Raw genomic sequence first — 8,864 nt, 5'->3', positions numbered from 1 at the left:
AACTAACACTAATGAATGAACTTGGAGAATTTCAGTTAAGAACAGAGGCCATCAGGAGATAGAAATAGGGTAGATTTTGGGTAATTGGAGCTGAAGGGATACAGATTGTGCAAAAGGACTGATTGTAAAAATTCAGAAATAGATAGCACAGTACTGCCTAATTGTAGTACAATAATGTGAGTACACGGAATGAAACTGAATGTGAGAATGATAAAGGGAGGAGGGCCAGGGGCACAAATGAAACCAGAAGGAAAAATAGATGATAAAGACTGAGACAGTATAATATAGGAATGCCTAGAGTGTACAATGATAGTAACTAAATGTACAAATTAAAAAATGTTTTTGCATGAGAAAGAACAAAGAAATGTCAATATTGCAGGGTGTTGAAAATAGATGGTAATTCATATTTTAAAACTTTAACTTCTGTGTGAGACTAAAGCAAAAAGTGTTTATTTAGTACAAAATTTATATTCTGACTAGTACATTTCCTAGTACAACTTATATGTACAGTGTAACTGAACACCATAAGTACATGGAGACTTGAATAGGGCATGAGATTTTGTAGGCTTGTACAGTATGATGCCCTGATAAATCCCAGAGTGATTTGAACAGTGAATAAAAAAGTATTTACAAAGTCCCCTTGGGGGAATGGCGAGAAAGAGGGAAAATTCAACTTCCCCATTTGGGGAATTCCTGATATTCTTGCAAGCAGTGGAGACAACCGAATCAATAGGCCAAGCCCTCAATCTTGGGGTTTGTTCATATGAAACTTTTACCAACAAAGGATAAACTAAGCCTACCTAAAATTAGGCCTAAGAGATACCCCTAGGGAACCTCTTTTGTTGCTCGGATGTGGCCTGTCTCTCGGCCAACACAGCAAGCAAACTCACCGCCCTCCCCCTTCTACGTGGTACATGACTCCCAGGGGTGTAAACCTCCCTGGCAACGTGGGACAGAAATCCTAGAATGAGCTAGGACTCAGCATAAAGGAATTGAGAAAACCTCGACCAAAAGAGGGAAGAGAGAAATGAGACAAAACAAAGTGTCAGTGGCTGAGAGATTTCACACAGAGTTGAAAGGTTATCTTGGAGGTTATTTTTACACATTTTATAGATATTCCTTTTTGAGTTTAAGGTGTATTAGAGAGGCTAGAGGGAAGTGCCTGAAACTGTAGAGCTGTGTTCCAGTGGCCATGTTTCTTGAAGATGAACGTATAATGATATAGTTTTTGCAATGTGACTATGTGACTGTGAAAATCTTGGGTCTGATGCTTCTTTTATCTATGATATTGACAGATGAATGAAAAATATGGATTAAAAATAAATAAATAATAGGGGAACAAATGTTAAAATAAATTGAATAGATTGAAATACTAGTGAACAATGGAAGGGAGTGGTAAAGGGTATAGAAAAAAAATGGGGGAACAAAGGTTAAAGTGTATTGGCTAGATGGAAATACTAGTAGTCAATGAGAGGGAGGGATAAGGGGTACAGTATATATGAATTTTTTTCTTTTTCTTTTTACTTCTTTTTTTGAATTGAGGCAAATATTCTAAGAAATGATCATGGGTGATGAATATACAACTATGTGATGATATTGTGAGTTATTGATTATATACCAAGAATGGAATGATCATATGGTAAGAATGTTCGTGTCTGTATGTTGTTTAAAAAAATTAAAAAAAAAGAATCAAAGCTATTGGAACACAGCTCAACAGTTTCAGGTACTTCCCTTCAGCCACTCCAATAGACCATAAACTAAAAAGGGGATATCTATTTAATGCATAAGAGTAACTTCCAGGATAACCTCTCAACTCTGTTTGAAATCTCTCAGCCACTGATACTTTATTTTGTCTCATTTCTCTCTTCCCCATTTTGGTCAAGAAGGCTCTCTCAATCCCTTGATGCCAGTTCCTGCTTATTTGGGGATTTCTGTTCCATGTTGCCAGGGAGATTTATACCCCTTGGATTCATGCCCCATGTTGAGGGGAAGGCAGTGAGTGCACCTGCTGAATTGGCTTAGAAAGAGAGGCCACATCTGAGCAACAAAAGAGGTTCTTTGGGGGTTGACTCTTGTTATTTCCTTTCTTATAATGAATTTAACAATCCATTTTAAGGATGGGAAACTCAGGACTTAATCATTTAAGTGACCTGCTCAAGGTTACAAAGCCATATATTTTGCTAGAAACCAACTCAAGATTACGACCAAACCTTCTGACTCTGGCCCTCAATCCACTAGGGATACAGCCTTCCTCTTACCATTTGGTCTTATTTAGCTTAGATTTGGAGGGAATTTTTCCAAAAGCTGTCTGTTCTTTTCCGATAGGATTATGACTGTAATTCACACCTTTAATAAAAAAGCTGAGATATACCACACTAGTCACACTCTGTACAACAGTAGCAGAATACACATTTTTTTCCCAACTAGCACATAAAACAAGTCTCAATAAATTTAAAAGGATTCAAATCGTACAAAGTATGTTTCCTAACCACAGTAAGTTAAATTAGAAATCAATAACAGAAAGGCATTTGGAAAATTCCCCAATATTTGGAAATATCTGGAAATATTTAAATAACCCATAGGTCAAAGAAGAAGCCAAAAGGGACATTAGAAACTAGTTCCATGCCCCTACCCTTTATTATCGACAGCCCTTTCCAACATGAAAAAGTTAGAATGGGCACAGCCCAAATATCCCTAAAGAGTGGGAGAAAGCTCAAAGGTGATGGTGGAGTTATACAGAGAAGGTAGGGTTTAACAAATGAATATGATTGCTAAATCATTATATTGATATTTCTTTTAATGTTCAGTATCTTAGAGCGGCTAAAAGTAAAAACCTAAAATTGTTGAATTATAGCCCATACCAAACTCTGAAATCTGTTCTCAACTAATTATTGAGCTGTGCTTTGATATTTATTGCTTTTTTGTTTATGTGTTATTTTTTCACAAAAAAGAAAAAAAAAGTAGATTGTGATGACAAAAAAAAAATTCCTTCTTGTCTCCAGTGTTCTGGAGCAGCTAGAAGGAAAAATCTGAGATGATGGAATGGTAGCCCATGACAAACTCTGGGATCTGTCCTGTAATAGTTGTTGAAGAGTGCTTGTTTTTGCTTTCTTTGCTTTGTATATGTGTTATGTTAATAAAATAAAAAAGTTTAAAAATGGGACATTAGGAAGTATTTTGAACTGCTACAAAGCAGAAGGTACAATCTAATTTCAGGCCCAAGAGATAATTGTGAAAATCAGAGGTTTTTAACATTATTTTTGTTTGTTTTAGACTCCTGTAAGAATCTGAAAACCATGGCCTTTAATGAAAAAAAGTGTATACTTATATCAAATGTTTCTTGAAATGGTAAGAAATTCACAAATACCCTTTAGGGTTCATCAAGATACCTAATTTTAAGATTCTCTGGTATGCATTTTATGCTTCTGTTAAATTAATGGTTAGGATTACCTTGTAGCCTGAAAGAAGAAATAAAAATTCAGTAAAACCTCTTAATTTAGTACTCCAATAATTTGGAGGCTGAAATAATTGAGATGTGATTTCTGTGCTTCTAATTAGATAAATGTTAGAACTATATGAATTTTCAGGGCTTTATTCACAACTAAGGAAGACCAATCTAAAATAACCTTTCAAACTAAATATGCAAGAAATTAAGGATTCTTTAACATTTTTGGGTTCAGCAACTATGCTTTTCTATCTTTTTTTTTTTTTTTTACATGGGCAGGCACCGGGAATCGAACCCGGGTCCTCGGGCTTGGCAGGCAAGCATTCTTACCTGCTGAGCTACCATGGCCCGCCCTCAGCAACTATGTTTTATATGTAAATAAAAATTTGCATCTAAACGTTATTTGTACAGTAATGTATGAAATAAATTGGATTTTACAATTACCTTACCGAGTTCTTATATTTTATATGAAGAGGCATAATATTATAAGACAGCATGTGATAAATTAAAGTTACACACTATAAGTCATATAGCTAATAGGCAATAAAGGGAGGAAAAATGGAATTTTAAAACTCAATTAATCCATAAGAAGACAAAAAGTAAGGGAGAAGAAAGCAAAGAACACATGGGATAAATAGAAAACAAAAAACGCATATTAGTCTTAAATGCAAGGAAATCAATAGTTGCTTTAAATGTAAATGGTCTAAGTACCCTAATTAAAAGGCAAGGTTGTCAGACTGGGTTTAAAAAGCAAGATTCAACTATATGCTGTTTGTAAGATACCAACTTTAAATATAAAGACATAAATAAGTTAAAAGTAAAAGCATAGAAAAGTACGCCATGGTAACTCTAATAAAAAGAAATCTGTTGTAGCTATATTAATTCCAGGCAAAATAGATTACAGAGAAAATAGTATTACCAGGGATAAAGAAGGACATTTCATAATGATAAAGGAGTCAGTTTATCAAGAGGACATATCAGTCCTAACCATTAATGTACCTAATAACAGAGCTTTAAAATACATGCAGGAGAAACTGATAGAACACTAAGGAAAACTAGACTGATCCACAATTATATGTTAGAAATTTTATTGCCCTTACCTCAATATTTGACAGAATAAGCAATATAGGAAACATTAATAATACTATTAATTGACCTAATTGACATTTATAAAACACTCTACCTGAAAACAGCAGAATACTTTTTTTTCAAGAACAAATGAAACACTTACCAAAATAGACCATATGCTAGGACATTAAGCACATTTCAGTAAGTTTGAGGACTGAAGTCATACAAAGTGTGTTTTTTGACCACAATGAATTAATAACAGAATGTTATCTGAAAAACTCCCAAATGTTTGGAGACTAAATGACACGTTTCTAGATAACCCGTAGGTCGGAGAAGAAATTAAAAGAGGAATTAGAAAATATTTTGAACTGAATGACAATGAAAACACTACATATCAACATTTGTGGGGTGTCACTAAAGTAGTACCTAGAGAGAATTTTTTTTTAGCTTTTTAAATTGTATAATATAACATACCTACAAACCAAAGAAAGAAAAAAGCAATAGTTTTCAAAGCACTCTTCAACAAGTAGTTTCAGAACAGATTGTCGTGGGCCACCATACCATGATCTCTGATCTTTCCTTCTAGCAGCTCCAGAACATTGGCGACTAGAAGGAATATATGTATTTTTATCATCACTTTCTTTTCTTTTTTGTGAAAAATAACACATATACAAAAAAAAGCAATAAATTTCAAAGCACAGGCCAGCAATTAGTTGTAGAACAGATTTCAGACTTTGGATGGGTTACAATTCCACAAATTTAGGTTTTTACTTCTAGCTGCTCTAAGCCTAGAGAGAAATTCATAGCACTAAATGACTATATTAGAAAAAAAAAGAGCTCTCAAATGAATTACCTTAGCTTCTATTTTTAGCAACTAGAAAAAGAACAAATTAAACCCAAAGTTAGCAGGAGAAAGGAAGGAATAAAGACCAGAGCAGAAGTCGATAACATTGAAAACATAAGAGGAAATCAATGAAACCAAAGCTGGGTCTTTGAGACAATCAATAAAATTGATAAACCTCTAGCTATACTGATCAAGATAAAGAGACCACAATCAGGAATGATAGAGGTAACGTTAGTATAGATTCTATATTAAAGGATAATAAGGGCATATTATGAACAAATTCATGCCCATTAACTGAACAAATTCCTTAAAAGACCCAGCCTACCAAATCTTAAGAGAGACAGATAACCTGATAACCCTATATTTATTTCCTGATTACCAAAACCAGAAAAATATATTACAAGAAAAGAAAGCTACTGACCCATATCCCTCATCAACTTAAAATCAAAATTCTTAATAAAATTTTAACAAATTTTATCCAAAGATACATGAAAAGAATAACACATCATGACTGACTAGGTTTTACCCCCAGAATACAAGGTTGGTATAACATTCAAAAGTCAATTGATTTGATTCACTCTGTTAAGAAACTAAAAAATAAAAACCATGTAATCATCTTAGATGCAATTGACAAAACTCAACATCCATTCCTGATAAAACTATCAGACAACTTAGATGAAAATTCCCTCAACTTGATAAGGGTATCTATGAAAATCTGACAGCTAACATCATATCCAGTGGTAAAAGACAGAATGTCTTCCCCTAAGATCATGAACAAGGTAAGAAGATTCTATCCAGGGCAATAAGACAGAGTAGTGAGGAAGAAGGAAGACTGTCTTTATTCACTGATAATGTGATCATCTATGTAGAAAGTACTAAGCCTCTACTGAAATGCTACTAGAACTATGTAAGTTTAGCAAGATTACAGGACATAAGATCAATATACAAGAATCAAATGTATTTTATATGCTAGTAACAAATGATCAGAAATTAAAATTAATAAATTAATACCATTTACAATACATCAAACTATTAAACACTTACGAATAAAAAAGACAAAAGATGTGTAAGACTTATACACTGAAAAAAATATTGCTGAAATAAATTAAAGGATACCTAAATAAGTGGAGAGATATACCATATCTATTGTGTGGAAGATTCAATATTGTTAAGGTGTCAATTGTCCCTAAATTGTGGCATGCACATTGAACTTTAAGAAGTGAAATAATATTTTTTATTTATTAGGGGAACTTTCTTCCTAAAGACATTCCACAATCAATCTATAACGTGAAGAAGTCATTTGCCCATTTTGTAACTCACGACACAGAGCTATGTGTTTATTCATTTACTTATTTATCAATGTTTTCCATTCTACCCACTTCCAGAAATGAGTCCTGCCAGTTTGCTTGCATGATATTTTGCCATGTGCATGTCTGCCTTTCCTGTTTTAAGGGTAAAATGAGGATACCTACTTTTCAGGGTTATTATCAGTATGGAAGACAGTATATGTAGAGTATCTACATATATAATAAAGTGGAGCTACTATTAATATAGAACAAGATTAATGATTAAAAATAAATTAGTGATTTAGTATTAATTCAATTGTATATTAAGTTATTATAATATTGATATATTAGCTGGGAACATGATGGAAGAAGGGGCCATCCTTGGCAATCAGATCAAATGAATAAATCCTGGAGATCAGTATGGTGACCAGATGGTTCTTATGTCCATGCCAGAAAACATTAATCAAAGACCTGACAGCACTTCTTAATTTTCAATACAAAGCTAATCAGCAGCTGTGGCTGCACCTTCTGTTTGATAGAGCCCATGGGGACTTTCAGCTCCTCTTTTTCCTCCTCCTTCCTTTTAATGTATTTGATTTAATATGTCTGTTTGCCAAAACTAACATCCTCAAGGTAGAAATTTTGGAAAATACAGAAAAATACAGGTGTTAGGTCCGGGGAACCCGGGAGGGCGCTGCAGCTGGAATCATGAGACATAGGACCACTCATTACTCAGCAGACATCTGTCCACTCATTGCTCAATGGACATCTGACCACCCACTGCTCAACCCCCGTGCATAATGATCCTTTGCTTAATGTGCCGCCCCTTTCATGCCATCACCTGACCCCTGCCCTTAAAAACTGCACGCGCCAAAGCCCGCACGCGGACTCAACCTCACTCGATTTTGAGTCCGGTGAGCTCAGCTGGGGAGCGCAGCCAATAAAGCACGCGCACTTACACCCATTTCTGTCTATTCTCCTTCCTCTTGTATATTTCGTCTATCAAAACCTTTCAACAGGAAAACCATAAAGATTGCCTACCATGACCTCCCAAAGTAGCCACTGTTAATATTTTGATATCTAAATTCCCACCTTTTTTTCTAAGCACTTTTCTTCCAAAATTGTATCATAGTGTACACAGTTCTTTTTTTAACTCTTCCTTTGATTTAAAGTGAATATTTTTCAATGCTATTAAAGGTTGATTTACCACATGATTATGAAATGCTGAATAGTATTCCATTATAAGAACTTACCATAAATAACCATTCCCATTTTAACGTATGTTTTAGCTTGTTTCTGTTTTACCTTTTTATAAGTAACTGTGTAATGAACATCCTCACCATCAAATCCGTGTGCCCAATCCATTTAGTTCCTTAGAATTCTTTTCCGGAAGTGAAATTACTTTATTAAAGCTTTTGCATATTTGTAAACTGTTTGATACTTCCTGCTAAACTGTCCTTGTGAAAGTTGTTCAGCAATGGACAAGATATTCAGTTTACTCACATCTATGATGGCATGGAATACTACTTCTCCCCCTAATATTGGATAATTTAAAGGGAGACAAATGATACCTAGCTGTGGTCTTAATGTGCATTTCTCTGATTACTAGGGAGTGAACGTCCTATTTTTATGTCATCCTCTCTAGGTTGGTCAGCCCCTATAATTGCTTTCCATTGAAGTCACGTCGACTTCCCTCACTACACAGAGTGACCATCTGACAGAAGGACTTCATTTGCTTTTTAAAAAAAATTCCCAGCATCTGGACGAATCACTTACATGTATTTTCTATGAATCCTCACTACAACCCTATTGACGAGGTAGGTACTCTTAACTTTATTTCATGTGTTGACAAAAGGAGGCTCGAGAAGTGAACTAACCTAAGGTCACAGAGCTAGGAAATGGCAAAGCCAAAACAAAATCCCTGGCTGACTCTAGAGCCCACTCCCTAAATTACATCATACATGTTTTAATATTGGAAATTGGGGTTTATGGAGGTTTCCTTTTTTTTTTTTAATTTTAGGAAGTTTAGCTTGCAGTTCTGTATCACTCTGGACATGTCTTTAAAAATCACTTTCTAAACCTTGTGTCTGATGCTTCTTTTATTTACCTTATCGACAGACAAGTAAAACACATGGATTAAAAATAAATAAATAATAAGGGGAACAAATGTTAACATAAATTTAATAGATTGAAATGCTAGTGATCAATGAAAGGGAGGGTA

Source organism: Tamandua tetradactyla, chromosome 2, assembly GCF_023851605.1.
Source record: "Tamandua tetradactyla isolate mTamTet1 chromosome 2, mTamTet1.pri, whole genome shotgun sequence".
NCBI classification, from domain to species: domain Eukaryota; kingdom Metazoa; phylum Chordata; class Mammalia; order Pilosa; family Myrmecophagidae; genus Tamandua; species Tamandua tetradactyla.
Note: the sequence above shows the minus strand (reverse complement) of the source record.